Below are 21784 nucleotides of genomic sequence, written 5' to 3'. Positions count from 1 at the left end.
TACAACGTTGCAAGAACACCTGCACTTGACTGACTTTCTCTTCTCCTAAAGATACAGGATCAGTCTCAGGCCAAGAACCTGGCAACCCTAATTACTAGGGATATAAGAAGGCACTGGCTTCTGTGCTACCTGTCTTCGTCGCATGCAGCACTGTTTCCATTCTACTGCACTTCGGCTTCCAACAAAACTAAGGTATTCACCTCACTGTTCCTCTTTGGAGAATTTTACATAATTATTACATTATTCCACACCATTCATTTCAATGCAAAGGAAACTCAATACAAGTGGGGGGCATCATCAATTATGTACTGTTTGCAGACTAAAAGCAGCAACAGCAGCTAATACCAATCATATTTGCTGGGTTGATATCCACTCTGGACATGAGACAACTAAGCAAATATCAGCAACTTCTACTTCTGTTTCCGTAAGAATTGTTCAACAGCCGTAAGCAGTATGTATATATTTAAAAATGTATACATATAAAATCAGATACGTTTATTTACCCAGAAGTCAGTCTCACTGATTTATGTGGGACTTACTCAGAAGTAAGCGGTGGTAGAGCTGGTTCTGCCCCAGGAATTGCTACCCTGTTGCAGACAGAAATAGCTTATCTAATCAGCTCCCTGTTAGCTACATTTCTTAGCAGGTCCAATATGTTCTCAGTTATCAGCCTTTGTGTGTTCTGCATCTCAAGCAAACTCCTCAAATGCATAATAAATGGAATGCATCCAGATAAGTCTCTCTGAAGGGTGTCCCCCCCCCCTTGTTTGAATTATGAAGAAAATGAATGCTCACAACAGGCAGGAATAGTGAGTACCCAGAAAAGTGAATTTAGAAAAATAGCTTACATCTCCAAGTGGCACCAGACACCGTGTTTGAAGCGGCTCGTCCTAGTTCATGAGTGGCTGAAGTAATTCATCTTTCATCACCAATGGGATAAATCCAGAACACTTGGAAGCAAGTCCCATTGACTGCAGTCAAATTTACTTCTGAATTAAATATACTGAGGAAAGTAACAGAAACTAGGTTAAATCCTAACTGGTCAGAGGCTATAGAATTTCCCATCGGATTCCAGGTCAGAGAGTGTCAGTCATTTTAGTGCCCTGATCATCGTTGGCCAGCAACATTGGAAACTGGAAACCAGTTAACTTCTCACTGAGGAATTGGACAGATTAATGCACACAGTATTTTTCCTGATATCTCTGTTTGGGAAATGGATTTGGAAACTTCCGACACACATCATGGCCCAACGTGGGGCTAGGGATGAGTGAATCTATCACTTTTGATTTTTCTCTGTTTCTCATTTTTGCAGCCCTACGCTCAGTTGATCGCATTTCCTCATCAGTTTGTGGGAGGGCAGAGGAAATGAAATGAATGACTGAACTGCATAAAAAGAGGAAAGCTCTAGCAAGATTCCTAATGGGGAGGAGTGGGGTTAAACAGCCCTTTGTCAGTGCCTTGATTCATGCACTAGTGAGTGAAACTCATGTTTCTAGTCCTTTAACTTTTGCTCAGTTCGAAACATGGCCCCTGATGAAAGTTAGTTGCTAAACAGGAGCAGAAGAAAAAAGAAGAAGAGAATAGACTCTCTACCAAGATCCCCCAAAGAGACCAGGGCTATGCCTGTATCTATCTACAAAGCCAATCACAGTTGGGAGAAAGCTTTATGCTTCAGCAAAGGGAGCCTTGAAAAGGGACAGTTTGCCCTACATATAGTTGTGCTTTCATATTCACTAATATGTCTAGGATTTCAAAGGGAAAAGAGAATCAAGACCGAAGGGACATGCTAAGTGGAATTATGTAGGACATCCATCAGATTAGCACAGAGGTAATAGGGGACGGAGGTAGGGTGGGTGGAAACGCGCTGAGCAGAACAGAACAAAGCAAAAGCATTGCAGATCACAACCATTGCAAGGTCAGCATATAAGTTAATTTCACTACTTATTAAAACAGAATAGGTGAAAGGGAGTGCAGAGGGAGAGGGAGAACTCAGGGATAGCATAATGGTTTGCTAATATGACCTTTCTGAGCTGCTGCTTCAGTTATGACTGCCCTGCATGATTTGTGACCCATTGGACCAAGCCTAGCCCATAGGAGGTTTATGGAGTTCCCTCCTGGGCTGCTGTATGAGACTGATTATCTGTGTTCAGCTTGGCAGGTCACAAGTTTAGGAGAAGAAAACGCCAAGGGCTGAGCCTGCCCACCAGCCCCAGATGTATTCTGGCAGGCTATGGGTAGCACTGCAAGCTCTCCAGATGTTACCCAGAGACTCTGGGTTTTGGGGAGTCTTCCCCAGGTCTCCGAGGGATTCACCCCAATCTTTGGGCAGGTGAGGGGTTGCAGGTTTGCAAGGGGTCATCACACAAGGTTGCGTGAGAGGTTGTGGGGTCATCACACCCAGAGCTTGGAAAAGTTACTTTTTTGAACTACAGCTCCCATCAGCCTAATCCAGTGGCCATGTTGCCTAGGGCTGATGGGAGTTGTAGTTCAAAAAAGTAACTTTTCCAAGCTCTGGTCACACCAGAGGTTGAGGCTTCAAGAACGGCAGTTGTCTTAGGGGCATGCCTGTGACTGGCATGAAGAAGCCCTGCACTTCTGAATTTGCCACTGTGCTACTGCTTGCAAGCCCAAAAGCTTGATGATGGCAAGAAATTCTGAGAGACCTTCTTTCTTCCATAGTAGAGTTTAAACTAGCATTATTAATATTTTTCTTGAGAATACTGATCAGTGTTTATAATAAATGTCTCGCCAGCAAAGACCTTATTGAAACACTGCAAGGCAGCATACCAAGTGTTTCATGCTGAGATTTGGGGGTCTCGTTTGTCTTGGTTAGGTCAGCATACAGTTGTATTTAGCAGCAGAGAATCCTGAAATATTTAATTACTAGAAACTAGAATGCATTGCTATTTCTCCACTTTCCTGACATTTTCAAAACTGTTTGGATGAAGCCATGGGGAAAGGAGTCATTTGTGAAGGTTGGGGTGGGTTCTAAAACATTTGCTCTACATTGTAAGAAATCATTTAAATCAGAGTTTACCAGCAAGCAGAGCACAGGCTGTATACAGCCACCAAAACAATTTTGTGTAGCCCTTGGCAGCCCTGATCAACTTATAAGGAAAAGGAAATTATAGAAAAGGGGGAAGACCTTTAGCTCAGCGGTAGAGCACCTGTTTTGCATACAGAAGGTCCCAGGTTCAATCCCCAGCATCTCCAGGTAAGATCCTGGAGCTGCTGCCAGTCAGTGTAGACAATACTGAGCTAGATGGACCAATGGCCTGACTCAATATAAGGTGTCTTTCTTTGTTTCTAATAATTGCAGGAGATTCCACCTTTCAATGTTACATCTTTCTTGGGTTTTTCCCCCTGAGTGCATATTTCCAGTACAAAAAGGTGTTTCCTGCTAGATAGTTCCAACTTCATTATAATTGGATGTGGTCGGCAGGTCACCTTGTGGGGCAAGATTGTGATTAATTGATTGATTTTAATCATTTATAGCCCACCTTTGCAACTACATTTTTCTCAAGGGAGCTTACAAAGCAAAATAGGCATCAATCATTTTAAAGACACAACAGGATAAGAAATGTAAGAGCCAGGGATGAAATTCTGGAGCATTGGTAGTTCATTGAAACTGATAGCCTAGCCTAGGATAGTGTCAGAATGGGGGGAAGACTTAGGAGGATCCAGGCATTGCTAAAGCAGCTACATGCCACTTCATTCATTCATTCATTCATTCATTGAATTTATATCCTGTCTTTCCTCCCAGAAAGAGCCCAGGGCGGCAAACAAAAACACTAAAAGTGCTTTAGAACATCTTAAAAACAAAAGTCTTTAAAACAGATTAAAACAAAACATCTTTAAAAACAGATTAAAACAAAACATCTTAAAAACATATTTTAAAAAAAAAAACTTTAAAAACATCTTAAAAACAGTTCCAACACAGAGGCAGACTGGGATGAGGACTCTACTTCAAAGGCTTGTTGAAAGAAGAAAGTCTTCGATAGGCGCCGAGAAGAAAACAGAGATGGTGCCTGTCTAATATTTAATATTCATTGGGAAAGTTAAAGCACAAGCAATGCCTGATGACTATAAAAAAGGAGTAGGAAACGTGTGAACCTCAGGTGTTGTTGGACTACAAATCCCATCATCCCTGACCACTGGCTGTGCTTGCTGAGACAGATGTTAGTTGGAGTACAACAGCATCTGAGATCCACAGATATAGAACATGCCACAGTCCCCACCATTTATCTGTTTAAAGTGTAGAAGTTGGCCTGTTTTGGCAAACAACTTTGTGGAAATGTATCTTTTACTATCTGTTGATATGAAGCTTGCTTGTTTGAGCCAGGTTAGATCCAGGGTTGGGATGTTAGAGAATTCTGACAGAAATGGAAACAGTAGCAGAAATTGTCAAATGTTCCTCTCATGTTCAGAATGGAAATCAATCCAGCTAATACAACTTGTATTCACTTTTGTCCTTTTCAGTCCGCAAATGATACTTATTTAGTTAATGAATTAATTAAAAGCATTTATATACAACTTAATATTTCAAAAATCTCCAAGATACGCAATTGATGCCTTCCCCCCGCCCCGTATTGCTTTTTCTTTGCACTGAAATGAATGGTGTAATTATAATGTGATTCATAACATAATGAATTAGAGAAAATTCCACCACAGCAGACAGCAAGATGCATAACACAGTTGTCAAACACTGGACTGCAGTGGAACAGAAACAGTGCTGCATGTGACAAACATGGGTTACAATAGAAATCAATGTCTTCTTACATCCCTAATCTGACGGGAGGGGTGCAGAGATAGTGGCCCCTCCAAACTTTTGAGGAAAGGCTGTAACTCAGTGGTAGAGTTCATGCTTTGTGTGCAGGAGATCTCAGATTCATTCATGGGCTTCTTCAGGTAGAGCTGAGAAAGACTCTTATCAGAAGCCCTGGAGGTCTACTGCCAATCAGTATAGAAGAGGGCTGGAGAAACCTTGTTCTGTCGAGGGCTGCACTTCCTCAGAAACAGTCAGAGGCCATATGCCCAGTGGTAGGTAAAGGCAGAGCTGAGGATGGGTGAAGCCACAAAGTGTTCTGGATCAAGTAATCTGGAATAAAGACCACTCTGCTTCAGACTTTATCATGGCTAACACCATCCCATATTAGAATTCCCAATCCCATGCAGGTCTACTCAGAAGTAAGCCCCACTGGATTTGATGGGGTTACTCTCAAATGCATGTAGAGGATTGTGGATTTTTATTCCAACAGACTAATTGCCTGGTTGTTGAAAACAAGTTAAAGTAATTCTTGCCACCACACAAAAGAAGACTCGTGACACAATAGTGGAATAATGTTATATTTATTAAATATAACATACTATATCAAATGCAAATAAGCCAATTATTCAACTCTAAAATACTTCGGGCAGGTGAGGGTAAACCTAACTGTGAGGGAATACTCCCTCGCCTTCTAAAGGCAAATATTTCTCCGCATACTATAACTCCAGAGTCAAGGATGTGGGTGAAATCCTCCCTCCTTGCTATTGGAGTCAGGTGTGTGGTTCCAACCCCCGCAGCACGGCCCCGCCGTACAGGCGTTCACCATGATGCGCGAGCCGGTCCCACGAGGACACTCCCCAGATCCCCATCAGACATTAAGCCCTGATGGTTCCCTAGGGAGTGCCCTTTATCAGAATGCCTTGACCGCCTCAGTTTAACCCCCATATACCTCACCTGCCTGAATTCAATGCCAGCCAAAGCAGACACACCACAACCCAACCAGATGGACAAATCGAATTAAACCCAAGCAGTATGGAGTAGGCAAAACCAAAGGGATTCTGAAATCAGGATCCCCCCAAAAAAATTCCTACTCAGCCCCAATGTGGCGACTAGCAAAGCCCATACTGACGAGGGAGGGAGGGAGGGTGCCGCAAGGCAAAAAGGCAAGTGCTAAGGGGAAGGAGCAGCCTTATATCCGCTGCTCGAACCCCAACCTAACTGGTGAAGCGATCTCACGTGGCACAACCTCAGAACTTCTAGATCCTTCCAGAGCCTTCTGTATAATTAGGGTGGAGGCAAATACGCCCCTGGAACAGGAACGCCATTTTCTGACTTTAATATGTTGTATATATGTACACACACACAAACAGCAAAAACTGTGAAGTTAAAATCTACCTTAACGCAAAAACAGTGCTCCAAACAAAGTTAAGGTACAAACATAAAATACATAATTATAAAATGATATCAAAAATTTAATATGTATGTAAACAGTCAATATAAAATCCCTATAAGTATTCTCATGTAATAATAATGATGGCCAGCATAGAACATAATACACAAAATGTATACTCATCATGAAAGCCACTGAAGAGGACTAATTGTCAAAATGAGTTTGGCTATGCTATACATTTTGCAATTAATTACATATGGGCATTGATTTATGTATATTGGCCACTGTTTACAAGTTGCCCTTTATTTTCACATTGATATTGTCTTGATTATATCATATATTTTGTATTTCATTGTGTATGGGCACTGATTTTTTAATTATTTTGCTGGCCATCTTTATTATTATATGAGGATATCATTTTATAATTATGTATTTTATGTTTGTACCTTAACTTTGTTTTGGAGCACACACACAAACAGGCATGGCAGAAGCTTACCAATTTGTTCTCAGGCGATTAAGATGGAAACCTATTTTCCTAAAGCCATGCATCCAGGGAGAAAAGTTTTTTTAAAATCTATTTACTTTTGTCATATATTTATTATAGTCAACTGACCATTAAAGAGAGTAGAAATACAAAATCACAGCCTCAGAAAAGGTGACAAGTTAGGAACCAACAACCACAGCAGATCTAAGAGATTTTATAACATTCAGATATATTGCCACCTGTTCAGTAATGGATTTATTAAACCCCTCAAGGAAGATACTCAAAAAGGTCTCTAAGGAGCAGCCAGGAAACTGCCTCATAAGAGGATAAACAATGTGTTCTCTGACCCCTTGAAAGAATCAACAGTGGATAAAGCATGTGAGAGACTGTTTCATACTGCAAATGATTGAAAGGAGAGCACATACCCTTGAAGGGAACTTAAGAAAATCTGCTGTCTGGTATCTTTGAGGGTAAAATGTTAAAACTGCTCAGCTGCACTTGGGGATTGTTAGAAAACATAGATATGGCATGCATTTGTTAGAAGCAGACCAAATCAAGCCCAGTGACCATGGGGAAACATGGCCCATTAGTTGATGCATGTCACTCTTGCACATCCATAGCTTTTATCCATAGATTTGGCTTTGATGAGGTCCAAGGAGAGCAGAGAAGATGCTGCCTCTTCTCCTGGTTCTGAAACTACATAGAACAGGGGTTTCCAAATTGTGGTCCACAAGCTTCATTCAGGTAGGCTGTGTCATGTCTATGGATTTGTGGCTGAAGACGGGAGATGGCACATCCATCGTACTGTTGTAAGTTTGGGGGTTGGAATGGATGATCCCTGTGAGCCCCCTTCCAGCCTCTGATTTGGAATCCTGTGCCTTGAGGCTGGCTCTGCTGGCTAGATGAGTTTCTTCTGTTAAACTAATAGAGTGGCCAGTTTGCTAATGGGTCTTTCAAGTGCCCAGCAACTGGTGAATAGGCCAGGAAGATCCTTTTGTCATTTAAAACTCTGCAGGAGAGCCTCCCCCTCCCTCCTGGTGGCTAGCAGAGGTTTGTGCTTTGAGTGTTTTTAGAGTGTCTGGGAAAAGTCTGGGGACTGGATGCAGGCAGAGAGGCTATCTCTCTGCACGATGGCTTCAGGATGCCTCCTGTAACACTGATGGAAAAGCTGGATATTGGACTGCTGATGCCTTGAACCCCTCCATCCTAAGCTCAGGTTGGAATGTGTGTAAATAAATAAACCGTATTTCATAAAGACACCACAGCCTCCGCTGACCTTCTTTCCAAAGGAAACCAAGCCCTGGGTGAGCGCAGGGACCCCTGAAATCTCACTGCTCAGAGATTGGGGAGGCGCACAACAGTATTAAGTATTCACATGAATTTTAATTGTATTTTATTGCTCCTTTAATTTCTTCTGTTGTAATTTATTCTATTATGGAATGCAAACTGTGTTTGTGCTATGTGCCTTCAAGTCTATTACGACCAGGGCCGGTGCTATCATTAGGCCAACTGGGCAGCCGCCTTGGGCACAGACCTCAGAGGGGTGCAGTACTGACCTTTGAGGGACACAGTTTTATACAGATTAGTTTTTTTAACCCTTGTAAAAAATGCAACTGACAATTTATATTTTTTATTTTAAGATAAATACCACAACAGTGCTATGGAATATAATTAATTATAAAGTCTTATGAAAAATTTCTATCTTGTTTTTTATTTATCCTTTTTATATGTATTTTTATTTTTATTTTTGAAATTTATTGATATTTTTGGCTAAGAAAAAAATGTCTTATTCTTCTTAGTTGGCAACATGTGTTGCTTACAGCTGGATACGTTACGTCATGTGACTCATGCCATCAATCGTCATCGAGTGAGTAACAGCGTGAGAGTACTGCAAAGTCTGCAAGAGAAGATGGTATTGTGCCTGACTTGAATTACAGTGACCCTGCTAACTGGCCTAACTATTGCAATGATAATTTGCGACAGCTTATAATACAACATGGACCACAGCAGGTTGTATCACATGATTTTCCCAAAGACTCAAAAAACAGAAGATTTTCTCTTATACACTACAAGAGGAGACTAGCAAATGGTGAAGAAGTGTGCCATCAATGGTTGATATATTCAACCTCAAAAGATGTGGTTTTTTGTTTTGTAGAATATCTTGCCCTTTTTGATCCTATCTTGAATGAATATTTGCGCAGAGTTAAAGATCAAGAAACTATGTTTCACTACCTAGGAAAAGATATCCAAAATGAGCTTATACAGCTTCTAGCAGGTGCTATAAAGCAGAAAATTTTAGCACATGCATACTCAGCCAAATACCACTCAATTGTTCTGGACTGCACACCTGATGTTAGTCATATTGAACAAATGGCAATGATTGTACGTTATGTTGATGTAATCAAACCATCAGATAATGAGATATCTGAGCCTGAGGTTATCATAAGAGAACATTTCTTGGGATTTGTTCCACTAAAGGAGACTACAGGTACCTTTATGATAGAAACTCTTATTGGACAGCTTGAGCAAATGGGATTACCAATTGAGAATCTGCGTGGTCAAGGTTATGATGATGGGAGTAACATGAAAGGCAAAGAAAATGGCATACAAAAGAGAGTCCTGGACATAAACCCACGTGCCTTTTTTGTGCCCTGCAATGCACACTCTTTAAACTTGGTAGTCAACTATGCCGTTAAGTGTTGTCTGGCAGCAACTAGGTTCTTCAGTTTGGTTCAACAGATCTGTAATTATTTCTCTGCTTTGACTCAGCATTGGCAAATTCTAGCTAGCCATGTATCAGACTCAGGCATAACTGTTAAGCCATTGAGTGAAACAAGATGGGAGAGTCGGATCGATGCTTTGAAACCATTGAGATATCATCTTGGTAGTATATATGATGCTTTAATAGAGATCTTTGATAACACAAGCCTAAAAGGTTTATCTGGAAATACTTCCCGAACTGAAGCTAAGCCCTTGCTGATGCAACTTGTAAGTTCAAGTTTCTGGTGTCCCTTGTTACATGGTACAACATCCTTTCTGAAGTCAATCTTACAAGCAAGCTACTACAAAATAAGGAAGCCGATTTAAATTCAGCTACAAGCCAATTGCAAGTGACCAAGAATTACCTTATGGGCTGCAGGTGGGATGAGAGTTTTCAACAAGTTTTGATAGATGCTACTGAGATTGCAAAGGAGCTAGAAATACTACCAAACTTTGAGACAGAACAGGTTAGAAAAAGGAGGAAGAAATGGCAGTTTGAGTATGAGGCCCAAGAATAGGCACCGCAAGATCCAAAGCAGAATTTCAAAGCAGATTTCTGCTATGCTGTCTTAGACATGGTCATACAATCTGTTGAAGAGAGATTCCAACAGCTACAACAATATAATTCCCTGTTTGGTGTTATCATTGGCTTCCTGTATGGTTTATACAGTATCAACAAAAAAATCTAGTGAAGATGTACTTAAGGCCTGCAAGAATTTGGAAAAATCATTGATGCACAATGGAAACAAAGATATTGATGCTGAAGATCCATGCTGTGAACTTATAGAAATAGTTCGAAGACTTCCAAAGTCTATGCAGCCACAAGGAGTACTTCTCTTCATACTACAACAAAAACTCCTGGATAATGTGCCTAATGTTTCTGTTGCTCTAAGGATCCTTCTCACACTTCCAGTGTCAGTGGCGAGTGGTGAACACAGTTTCTCAAAGCTCAAACTTATAAAAACTTACATACACTCAACTATGTTGCAAAGAGACTAGTTGGCTTGGCAACTATATCAATTGAACATGCCCAAGCATCAGCACTTGACCTGAAGGAATTGATGACAAAATTTGCAAAGGAAAAGGCACACAAAGTGAGATTTTGATGTGCCTGAAATTGAAACTTTTAAGAGACTTAAATTTTAACATCACTATTCACAAGATTATTCAAAATGATTTGTGTGCTAAAACATTTTCTTTTGTATCTGAGAAAGATAATCAAAGATTGTTGTATTACTTATTCTTGCAATTTAAAATAAATTTAGCAGTTTCAAGTTTTGTGTTTTTCATTTTTTCTACAAGACATCTGTTTTTGAAAATTGAAGTTTGCAAAAATATTTTGGGGGGTGCAAGTAGTTAGCCTTGCCTAGGGCGCAAAATAGCCTGGCACCGGCACTGATTACGACTTATGGTGACCCTATGAATCAATTACTTCCAATAGCATCTGTTAAAAACCACCCTGTTCAGATCTTGTAAGTTCAGGTCTATGGCTTCCTTTATGGAATCAGTCCATCTCTTGTTTGGTCTTCCTCTTTTTCTACTCCCTTCTGTTTTCCCCAGGATTATTGTCTTTTCTAGTGAATCATGTCTTCTCATTATGTGTCCAAAGTATGATAACTTCAGTTTCATCATTTTAGCTTCTAGTGACAGTTCTGGTTTAATTTGTTCTAACACCCAATTATTTGTCTTTTTCGCAGTCCATGGTATGCACAAAGCTCTCCTCCAACACCACATTTCAAATGAGTTGATTCTTATCCACTTTTTTCACTGTCCAACTTTCACACCCGTGTAATACAATAAAATACAATATATAAGAAATAAAAGTAGCAATACAAATACAATTAAAAACCAAACAGCATTTAGCATAGTGCATTACAATTGCTACAACAGGCAAAAAGATCAGTGAGTGGTTCGCCAAGACCCTCAGCAATTTTCAAGTGGTCTGCAGGGGGGAAATGTTTCAGAATCACTGACATAGAAAGAAGGCGAATCTGATTTCAAAAGCCAGGAATAATGAGGAAACAATCGGAAGGAACTCTGATGGAATGAAGGATGGGACAGGCATCTGTGGTCAGCGACAGAAAACAGTCAAGCGAATATGATCGGTAATCATTCACGTCGTTCTTGTTTTTTTAAGTCCACAAATGGGCTTCATGACCTTTTTACACTGTTTTGTTTTCCTTTGCATTGAAATGAATGTTACATAAGTTCCACAAATAGTTACATCACTGACGTATTACCTCAAATAATGGGCGGTGAGGTGCATAAAGTAGTTTGGTGGGAACCAAACTGCAGCAGAACAGAAACAGTGCAGATTATGATGGATGGACACAGTTCGGAATGGAAATTGCTATCTTCTTACATCCCTGACTGTAGCCAGCACAGAACAAGATCAACCATTCATCTGATTTGGCATGACAGCTATCATGACACAAAAGAACAACAACAACAAACACGTCCCCAGTGCCCTGAAAAGCCTCGATTGCTGCACCTCAAGGGAAACGAACAAAGGCTTTTTATTTTCTGGACAATTGACAACCTTAAATGAATCTTGTTGGATTCAGCATAAGGCAGTTTCCTATGTACTGGTAGCATTTATTTTTTCCAAATAAAAGGAAACCGTGTCTGCCATTCTGCAAACTCAGAAAACACTGCATGGATTACATAAGCATCTTTTGAGAACTTGTCACAGCTGAAGTGTTTCCCCCTGGGAAATTCCCATGATTTTTATTTACTTGAGTTGTTCTCATCATATTCTGTTATTGCTGAGAGAGCTTTCAAAATGATTAGACTTCAGCCACGTGAAGAATGATGCATTTTTATACCTACTCGTAATTGATCCAGCCCCCACCTGACTCTTTGGCTCAGGTATTTAATTCAGAGGTTGCACAAGCAATTTAGAAAACTCCATTACTATAAGAGCTCTGGATCCTGTTTGGCAATAGTGAGTAATAACAAACTTTCAGGCACTTTTGAGGGGGGGAAATGTATTCAGCACATCAATAGCAACATGCATGCATGTGCTGAATTGTGCCGCGCTAGCAATCTGAGGTCTGGATTGATCTGACCAGGCCATCCTTGTTTCAATTATGTTTCAGTTCCACTCTCTCCCAAAGGTTAATTATTTATTCATTTATGTATTAAATGTATATCCCACCCTTCCTCCCAGAAGGAGCCCAGGGTGGCAAACAAAACACTAAAAACCACTCTAAAACATCATAAAAACAGACTTTAAAATGGATTAAAACAAAACATCTTTAAAAATATGTTTAAAAAAATCTTTAAAAAATCTTTAAAAGCAATTCCAACACAGACGCAGCCTGGGATAAGGTCTCTACTTAAAAGCTTGTTGAAAGAGGAGTGTCTTCAGTAGGTGCCAAAAGGATAACAGACATGGCACCTGTCTAATATTTAAGGGGAGGGAATTCCAAAGGGTAGGTGCCACAACACTAAAGGTCCACTTCCTATGTTGTGCAGAATGGACCTCTTGATAAGATGGTATCTGCAGAAGGCCCTCACCTGCAGAGAGCACTGATCGACTGGGTATAAAAGAGCTAAGCTGATCTTTCAGGTATCCTGGTCCCAACCTGCATAGGGCTTTAAATACCAAAACCAAAACCTTGAACTTGTCTCCAAGCATGTTCCTATGTTATACTTACAGGCAGTGGTGCACTAAGGACTGGACTTTAGGGCAGAAGTCAAGGGTCCCACTAAGCAGAGTGAACAGGAGGGCCCACAAATCCAACAGGGCTAGCTTGCCACCTTTTTGAATTGAAGTAACACATATTAGTATCGGGGGGGATAGACCATTAAGTCCACCACTAAGGGCCTTTCCAGACTGGTGTGTGTTTGTGTGTCCTGCAGCATTTATTTATTTGTTTCACCTATTTACATATCCATTAATCACCAACATTTCTAAGTGGTGACAGTAACACGATGAAAGTCAATTAGTAGTGGATTTATACTGTCCACATATCATTCTGCTTTATTAGTTGTTCTGCGATGCTCCCCCAATGTTTCTCTTTCCCCAATGTTACTGCATTATTGCCATCCAGAAGGGGCACTCTTGCACTACAGCACAACAACAAAAAATGGAACATTTGTAGTATGAATGCTTCTGAATACCAATTCCTGGAAACCAGGGTGGGTGGGGGAAGAGTGATCTTGCACTCAGGTCTTGCTTGCAGGCTTCCCATGGGCCTCTGGTTTGCCACTGTGAGCACAGGATGCTGGACTAGATGGGCCTCTGTCCTGATCCAGAAGGGCTCTTCTGATGTTCTTACAACAAAAAAGATGGTCTGGAGGGGCCCTAAGACAGCTACAAGTGGAACCTGCAACAAAACATTACAAGTTACACATGTTACAGTTACAAGTGGAACCTGTTAGACAGACATCTGGAGGGGCCCAGCACATTACCACTGATTGGCAACTGGTTTTTTTAAAAACAACAACAACAGGTATATTGCATTGAGCAAATGGCAGCATCAGCTCCACTTGGGACTTAATGGTCTTACCATTTCACCAGCACCGCCCCACTTTAGATTGCCATATATATTGGGAACATAGGACGTTGCCTTTCATTGAGTCAGGTCATTGACCCGTCTGTAGGGTTGCCAGGTTCAATCCCTGATCCTGTATCTTTAGGAGAAGAGAAAGTCAGCCAAGTGCAGGTGATCATGCAACTCTGTAATGGGAAAAACCACAAGGTGGAATTTTCCCTCTCCCCTGCACAACTTTTAAAGATACAAAAGACCTCTTGGAGGCCAGGCTAGCTCAGTATTGTCCACACTGACTGCCAGCGGCTCTCAACGGTTTCAAGTAGGGAACATTCCCAGCCCTACCTGGAGATGCCAGGGATTGAACCTGGCACCTCGGCATGCCATGCAAATGCTCTGCCACTGAGCAATGTCACTTCACTTCCTTCAAAATGCAGTACAAGCGGGCCCCGCTTATACGGCAGGTTCCATTCCGGACTGCCGCCGTAAAGCGGAAATCGCCGTAAAGCGGAACCCATTGACGATAATGGGGCCCGTTGCGCAAAAATGACGTGCAACGTTAGAAAACCTCCGTAAAAGCGGAACAAGTGCCTTAATGCGGGGACTTTCCCTAATTGAAAGCTGCTGCATTAGCGAATCGCTGTAAAGTGAAGCGCTGTAAAGCGGGGCCCTACTGTACGGCATTTCTGCTGCATTTGGGGGCCTTCCTGCTCATTCTGCTGAGTGGGGCCCTGGACCCTTTCCCACATCCACCATGGAGCACAGGACTCTTTCACCCTTTCTTCCACAGCATAAAAGACACAAGAAGCTTAGGCAGATCCCTCTCCTTGTTAGCCAATCAGTTCAAGGCACAGACAAAGGTTTTTAGTTATTATTATTACATTTAGAGGCATTGATTGGCCCAAGGTCACCCAGTGAGCTTCATGGCTGAGTGGGGATTCAAACCCTGGTCTCCCAGGTCCTAATCCAACTTCAGCTATGGAATTCACTCCCTTAAGAGGCAGTGATGGCCACCAACATGGATGACTTTAAAAGAGGGCCAAACTAATTCATGGAGAATAAGGCTATCAATGACTGCTAGCCACAATGTCTATGTGCCCATCCATACCTAACCGCAAAATTCATGTTTTCCATATTTGGTTGGTGGCCTCAAGATCCATACATGTCCTGTTTGTGGTTCGATTATTGTGAAAACCTGATTATCTTTTTTTTTTCAATTAATTTTTATTCCAATTTTCAAAACCAAAACAATACAAAAAGAAAACAACACAAATCAATAACTAGTACAATACAAAAAGAATATATATATATATATATATATATATATATATATATATATATATATATATATATATATAAAAGAAAGAATATTGACTTCCGATTTGTCATAGTTCAGCTATAAATCTATAATATATAACAAACCTATCTCTTAATAGATTATAAAATCACCTTCCTCCAACGGTTATCTTAGTTGGTTTCAAATCTCATTAACATCATATCATTTTAATCTTCCACAAAAAGTCAAAGAGAAGTTTCCAATCCTTGAGATATATGTCAATCAATTTTTTTTTCTAAATAAACATGCCAATTAATCCAACTCATCAAATCTACTAAGTCCAGTAATTTTAAATCGCTCTTCTGTCATTATCCATATTGGGTCCATCTTCCATCTTCCATCTTTACGCACCCAAAAATCTTGCTGTCATAGTCATATAATAAAAGTCTGATAGGAATTTCCTCCATCACAGATATTTTCTTGCCATCAAATCCAAACGTATCACTGAAGTATTGTTGCAAAGCCGCATCTCTGTTCCTCTTTTCCACATGATACACTAGTACATCTCTTGAAGGTTTTTCCATTGACACAAAACAGGGATTAATTCTGTTAACTTTCTCCATTTCAAGTTCCATCAAATCCTTCCAGTCCAAGAATTTTTTTGAACCGATAATATCTTTATCTCCAATCTCTTCAATTCCTTCAGGGACAGCGCTGAATTCCAAACTGTAATATTTGTCTCCAGGATCCATCACAGCCAGGAAATCCAAATCTTTTTTCATGTCCATAATTAAGCCAATCTCCATAGTTTGAACCTTGCCTTTAATTTCTCTTTCATCCTTTTTTTGTTTTCCAGATCTATCTTTATTCTCCTTTCTCATAGAATCCTGAGTTTCTTTCAGCTCCTGTCTCATTTCGTGAAATTCAATTCTCCACGCTTGTCTATTATTTCTCAGTTCTTGTTTTATTGAGTTAATCCCATTCATTATTTTCTGAAACATGTCTAGAGATAAAGTCCCTTCTTGTACATCCATGATCTTCTTACTTGTCATTCTTAAAGCCAAAGGAACAAAACTCCTTCAATTTTCAATGTCCCAAACAAAGAGCAGCTTATTTCTTTAACCAGTTACAAAGGAGTTAATCTTTCCAACAAACTAACGTCACACGCTAGACAGCCCTTATCTCTTATCTGCCCGGAAGTGTAAGAACGGCTTTAGTTCACAGCGTCGAAATAGCTAGTAGCAGAGAGAATGAGCAGATTCGTCAAAAAAAAAGTAGATCAGGAAAAATAGTCCCAGCCATAAATCAAAAAGATTTCTTATCTCTTCCAATCAGAAATCTCTCGTCCGTTGTAATCTTTAAAATGCTATTTTCCATGTCAGCTTTTTGCAATAAAAAAAAAGATAAGCTATTTATATTTTCTTCCCCCTTAGTTCCGTGAATAAAAAAAGGAAAGTCTTACCTCACCTAGGTTATCTCAATTGCTGTTACTTTGACAAATCTCTTTAGCTGTATAGATAAGAAAATGATGAATGTAGACAGGAGGATGTTTGCCTGTTAATCCGTATAAAAAAAACGGGTCACTTATCCAGCTGAGCTAGCATAAAAATCCTCGCTCTGTCTGAGCTGCTGGAAGACAGACAATTCTGACGAATTCCAGACTCCAACAATCAAAACAAAGCTATGTGGGAAATCTCACATTTCTTCTTTAACCGGAAGAAATTATTCCCAGTCAGAAAAGAGCCTTCTGACTGAATTTAAACTGGATAAGTTTCATCCAAGACGGAACTCGTCTCAGAGGCTGCACAGGCGTAGGGATCCTCCTGGGAAGTCGAAAACCTGATTATCAAGCATCCATACGTGTGGGCTTTTAGACAATTCTGTCTCAATTGCTTTAGCATTGGCCATCCCCCTAAGTCCACCCCTTTTCAGTTATTGGTCCATAACGGTCATTTGCTTTTCGCATGCTTTTTTGGAAGAGTGCAGAAATGTATATCTTTTTTTAAAAAATTCCCACACATGCACAGGTTTGTGGATGTGCTATTGGGTGGGAAGGAAACAAGGGGCTTGGCATATGATGGAGGAACGCCCATGGACTGCCTATTGCAGGAAAGTCCGCGGCATTGCATCCAAGTGCATGGAGGTTAATGCGATTAATTATCAGTTTAGGAAATCATATCGGTTTTTCAGTGGTATTTCTAATGTGGATTTGTGAACGTGAAAATCCATACTAGATTGCAACGTCATATGGACTGTGAATTAATGAGGACAAAAAACTATAACATTGCAGATTATACAGTCGTATGGACAGACCCTATGTTCTTCTTCCACTATCGGGACGCTAGATGGGCCGTTGGCCTGGTCCAGCAGGGCACTTTATATGTTCCGGTGATTCCTTTGGGTTGTGGCTTGCCTGGAAGAAAACTACTATAGTGCAGCTGCCTGAAAATGCTGCAGGGTGACCCCTAGTCCACTAGTTTATAAGGTTGTCACTTTTGCTACCAGGCACATTTCTGTTTGTCCCCAATGTAGTACTCAAACTTATATAGGTAAAAAACAATGCATTCCTGACTATAAAATATTCATAGCACCATCATGAATATGCCCTTAGATTTTTTTTTTTTAAACCTCTCACAATAACTGCGCTAGCTGGGTTTTATTTCAGTGCTGTGGCTTATTATAGAAGAACCCATGAAAACACAGTTAATATGAGCCCTCGTTATCACACACGGTTATTAAGCCTCTGCTGAAAATTTAGCAATGGGAAATCTAATCATGTTGTTGGGTACCATGTACTGATTAAACATGTAATTATTTTCATTCTTCACAGACTGAAAGGAAAAATACAGATTGGGGCCGCATGTGGAATACTGTTCAACATCTATGTGAGTTTTATTGTTTTGTTCTCCCTGTTATCTTCCTAATGCATTCATTCAAAAGGCAGCTTGTTGTATCCTAGTTGTCCCCATTAGTGCAGGTGTGGACCCTCCAGATGCAGGTGTGGACCCTTTGACCCTCCAGATGCTGCTGAACTCCCATCAACCCTGGCCATTGGCTGTGCTGCCTGGAGCTGATGGGAGCTGTCGTTCAGAAACATCTATTTATTGATTGATTGATTTGATTTGATTTAGATCCCACACTTTCCTTCAAAGGAGCCCAGGGCAGCAAACATGCCAATATTAAAGCAATATAGTTAAAACGTCTAAAAACAGCCTTCTAAAACAAATCAAAAGCAACCTTCTAAAAACAGTTTAAAATGCTTAGAAGCAGCCACCTACTTTCAAAGTAATAATTTCAGAGTTGCCAGAGACAGCCCTTTCAGCTATCAAATGCCTGGGTAAACAGGAATGTTTTAAAATTCCTCCTAAAATGTAGTAGAGAGGTAAAAGATCTTCTTGAAGTATTAGTTCCCCTCTATTCAGCACTGGTTAGGCCTCATCTTGAATACTGCATCTAGTTCTGGTCTCCGCACTTCAAGAAGGATGCAGACAAACTGGAACAGGTTCAGAGGAGGGCAACAAGGATGATCAGGGGACTGGAAACAAAGCCCTATGGGGAGAGACTGAAAGAACTGGGCATGTTTAGCGTGGAGAAGAGAAGACTGAGGGAAGATATGATAGCCTTCTTCAAGTACTTAAAAGGTTGCCACACAGAGGAGGGCCGGGATCGTCCCAGAGTGCAGGACATGGAATAATGGGCTCAAGTTGCAGGAAGCCAGATTTCGATTGGACATCAGGAAAAACTCCCTAACTGTTAGAGCCATACAACAATGGAGCCAATTACCTAGAGAGGTAGTAGACTCTCCAACACTGGAGGCATTCAAGAGGCAGCTGGATAGCCATCTGTCAGGAATGCCTTGATTTGGATTCCTGCCTTGAGCAGGGGGTTGGACGTGATGGCCTTATAGGCCCCTTCCAACTCTACTATTCTATGATTCTAAGAATTCCCACACCTGTGTGAATGCAAGGACCTCTGCTTGCACAATGCAATTTCCCTTCTCCCCTCCTCTCCTCTCTGAGGGAGCCCGCTTTTGCACCAGAGGGCTGGGGGGAAACTGAGAACAGACTGGGGGAGCACACTGGGAGGAGTAGAAGGGGGAGGGTCCATTGCACAAGCAGAAGTTCTTGCACAAGTGGAACAACTTTGTTGGATACAACTCAGGGTATCTGTTTCAGTGTTCGGGCTGAGTCATTGCTTATGTAGCAAAAACGGCCCCACCCTTGCACAAGATAGAAATAGCTGCAGGCTTGGGAGAACCTCAAGGTTTGCAAAAGTATAAAAGAAAATTGGGGGGGGGAGGACGCTAAGGGAGAATGAAACCCCAAAATAGCTCAGGGAGCATGCTTAATAGCCATGGCATGTTGACTGAAGGAGAAATGGAATGAAGCAGCTAAAACCCTGAATAGGGAGCACTCTACACAGCAACATTTTGTTGCAGGACCCACTAGTGAATCCTAAAATAAAAAACTGTATAAATAGGGGCTCCTCCAGAGTGGCATTTTCTTGCAGGTTTATTCTACTGCATGTTCTCAACACTATAATGGTGCCTAAGTGGTGGATTTGTTTTGTTGCAGTTTCTTCTGCGATGCTGCCGGAGTGCTACTACATTATTGCTATCCGGAGGGGCTGTAGTGCAACAAAAGTGGAACAAAAATAAACCAGAACATTTGTGGTATACAAGGTTATGGGATTTCTGCGATTCGGGATTTGCACTGATTGGAAATGAAGCAGTGAGAGCACCCCAAAAACTTTTGCAGGTGTAAACAGTATTGAAAGTAGGGCCCCATCTGCACTATACATGTAAAACAGTATCATACCACTTTAAACAGTCGTGGCTTCCCCCAAAGAAGCCTGGGAACTGCAGTTTGTTATGGGTGCTGCCAGTTCATAAGTATTCCTTATTCTCCTCACACAGCTATAATTCTGAGAGTGGGTTTAACAATCAGTCCCTCTTCCCATGGAAAACCGGGAATTGCAGCTCTGTGAGGAGAATATGGGTTTCCTAACAACTCTCAGGAGCCAGTGTAGTATAATGGTTAAGGTGCTGGACTACGACCTGGGAGGCATGGGTTCGAATCCCCACACAGCCATGAAGCTCACTGGGTGACCTTGGGCCAGTCACTGTCTCTCAGCCTCAGAGGGAGGCAATGGTAAACCCCCTCTGAATACCGCTTACCATGACAACCCTATTCATAGGATCTCCATAAGTCAGAATCAACTTGAAGGCAGTCCATTTCCTTTTTTTTTTTTTGTATATTACAACTACCTTTCTTCCAAGTAATCACATGGGTCCAGCAATGCAAGGGGGATAAGCCATAGCTCAATGGTAAAGCATCTGTCTTGCATGCAGAAGGTCCCAGGTTCAATCGGGATCGACTTGAAGGCAGTCCATTTTTCAAGAACTCTCAGCAGCAACAACAAACCAAGATTATTTGGGGGAAGCCATGACTGTTTCAAGTAGTATGATACTGCTTTAAATATATCGTGCAAATGAGGTCTGAGATCACGTGTGACCCCCCAATAGCATCAAGAGCTGGGGGTGGGATCTGGCCACCAGCTTGGATGGCTTTAAAAGAAGATTAGACAAATTCATGGAGGACAGGGCTATCAGTGGCTACTAGCCATGATGGCTGTGCTGTGCCACCCTAGTCAGAGGCAGCATGCTTCCGAAAACCAGTTGCCAGAAGCCTCAGGAGGGGAGAGTGTTCTTGCACTCGGGTCCTACTTGCGGGCTTCCCCCAGGCACCTGGTTGGCCACTGTGAGAACAGGATGCTGGACTAGATGGGCCACTGGCCTGATCCAGCAGGCTCTTCTTGTGTTCTTATGTTCTTATGACCTAACAGCCCAGTATGAATTTGAGTCCATTCTTTATTGAAGGCATTGCTTTTACCAATCCTTTTTTTCCCCCTCACAAAAAAAATTGATATTAGTATCAATAATATGAAAGCAAATACCAATATTTTGACAGGAAATATTGATAAATGAAAGGAAAGAGAGATAAAATTCTCATTCTTAATATCGATATTTTACAGGCAGGTTTTTTTTTAAAAAAAATCCATTTTTGAAAATAGCTGCAGAAAATCACTACATAAAAAATCTGATCTGCAACAATGGAGAATTAGCGAATTCATGGGAAAATCGGCACCAAATCCTAATTGGGCAGAATTCTAGCATATCCCTGTCATGAGCACAAATCATCACGAATGCACAAGGAAAAGGAAGTCTAAGGCCCAAAGAAAATTTGGCAGCGCTGCCCCAGAAATCGTCAAGTAGAGGCGTATGTAAGAAGTTATCAATTCCCTCTTATCATAGCAGCCCTAATGAAAATATAGATTTCATTCTGTCATTTAAAACCAAATGCAACTTTTGTTTCTTCCACATTTTTTCTCGTTGCCAAGCCTCAAGCCTTTATTTGCAAAACATACCTATAATCTAATTACAGCGTTATTACACTTTCAGTTTTGATTATTATTTTGTGGCTAAATCAACCCTGCAAACCTGCTTGCGGAAGAAATTAGCAAGCAATTTCTTTCCAATCCAAGTTGATGCATAGCACTGATATGCTCCCAGTTTATGACTATAGAATTGGAGGAAATTAGCAAGACACTT

The 21784-nt window shown here is 41.1% G+C and overlaps 1 long non-coding RNA gene across 1 annotated transcript; it reads left to right on the top strand.

Annotated features, from left to right (window-relative positions):
* Window positions 1-143: 143 nt before the first annotated feature.
* On the top strand, window positions 144-19836 carry LOC133384527 (uncharacterized). Its single transcript, XR_009762600.1, has 4 exons — window positions 144-192; window positions 8442-8509; window positions 18005-18059; window positions 19749-19836. It is a non-coding gene; the product is annotated as an uncharacterized LOC133384527 (long non-coding RNA).
* Window positions 19837-21784: the final 1948 nt, after the last annotated feature.

The sequence above is a fragment of the Rhineura floridana genome, chromosome 4, assembly GCF_030035675.1.
Source record: "Rhineura floridana isolate rRhiFlo1 chromosome 4, rRhiFlo1.hap2, whole genome shotgun sequence".
In the NCBI taxonomy this organism is placed as follows: Eukaryota; Metazoa; Chordata; class Lepidosauria; order Squamata; family Rhineuridae; genus Rhineura; species Rhineura floridana.
Note: the sequence above shows the minus strand (reverse complement) of the source record. Positions and strands in the feature narration are given on the sequence as shown.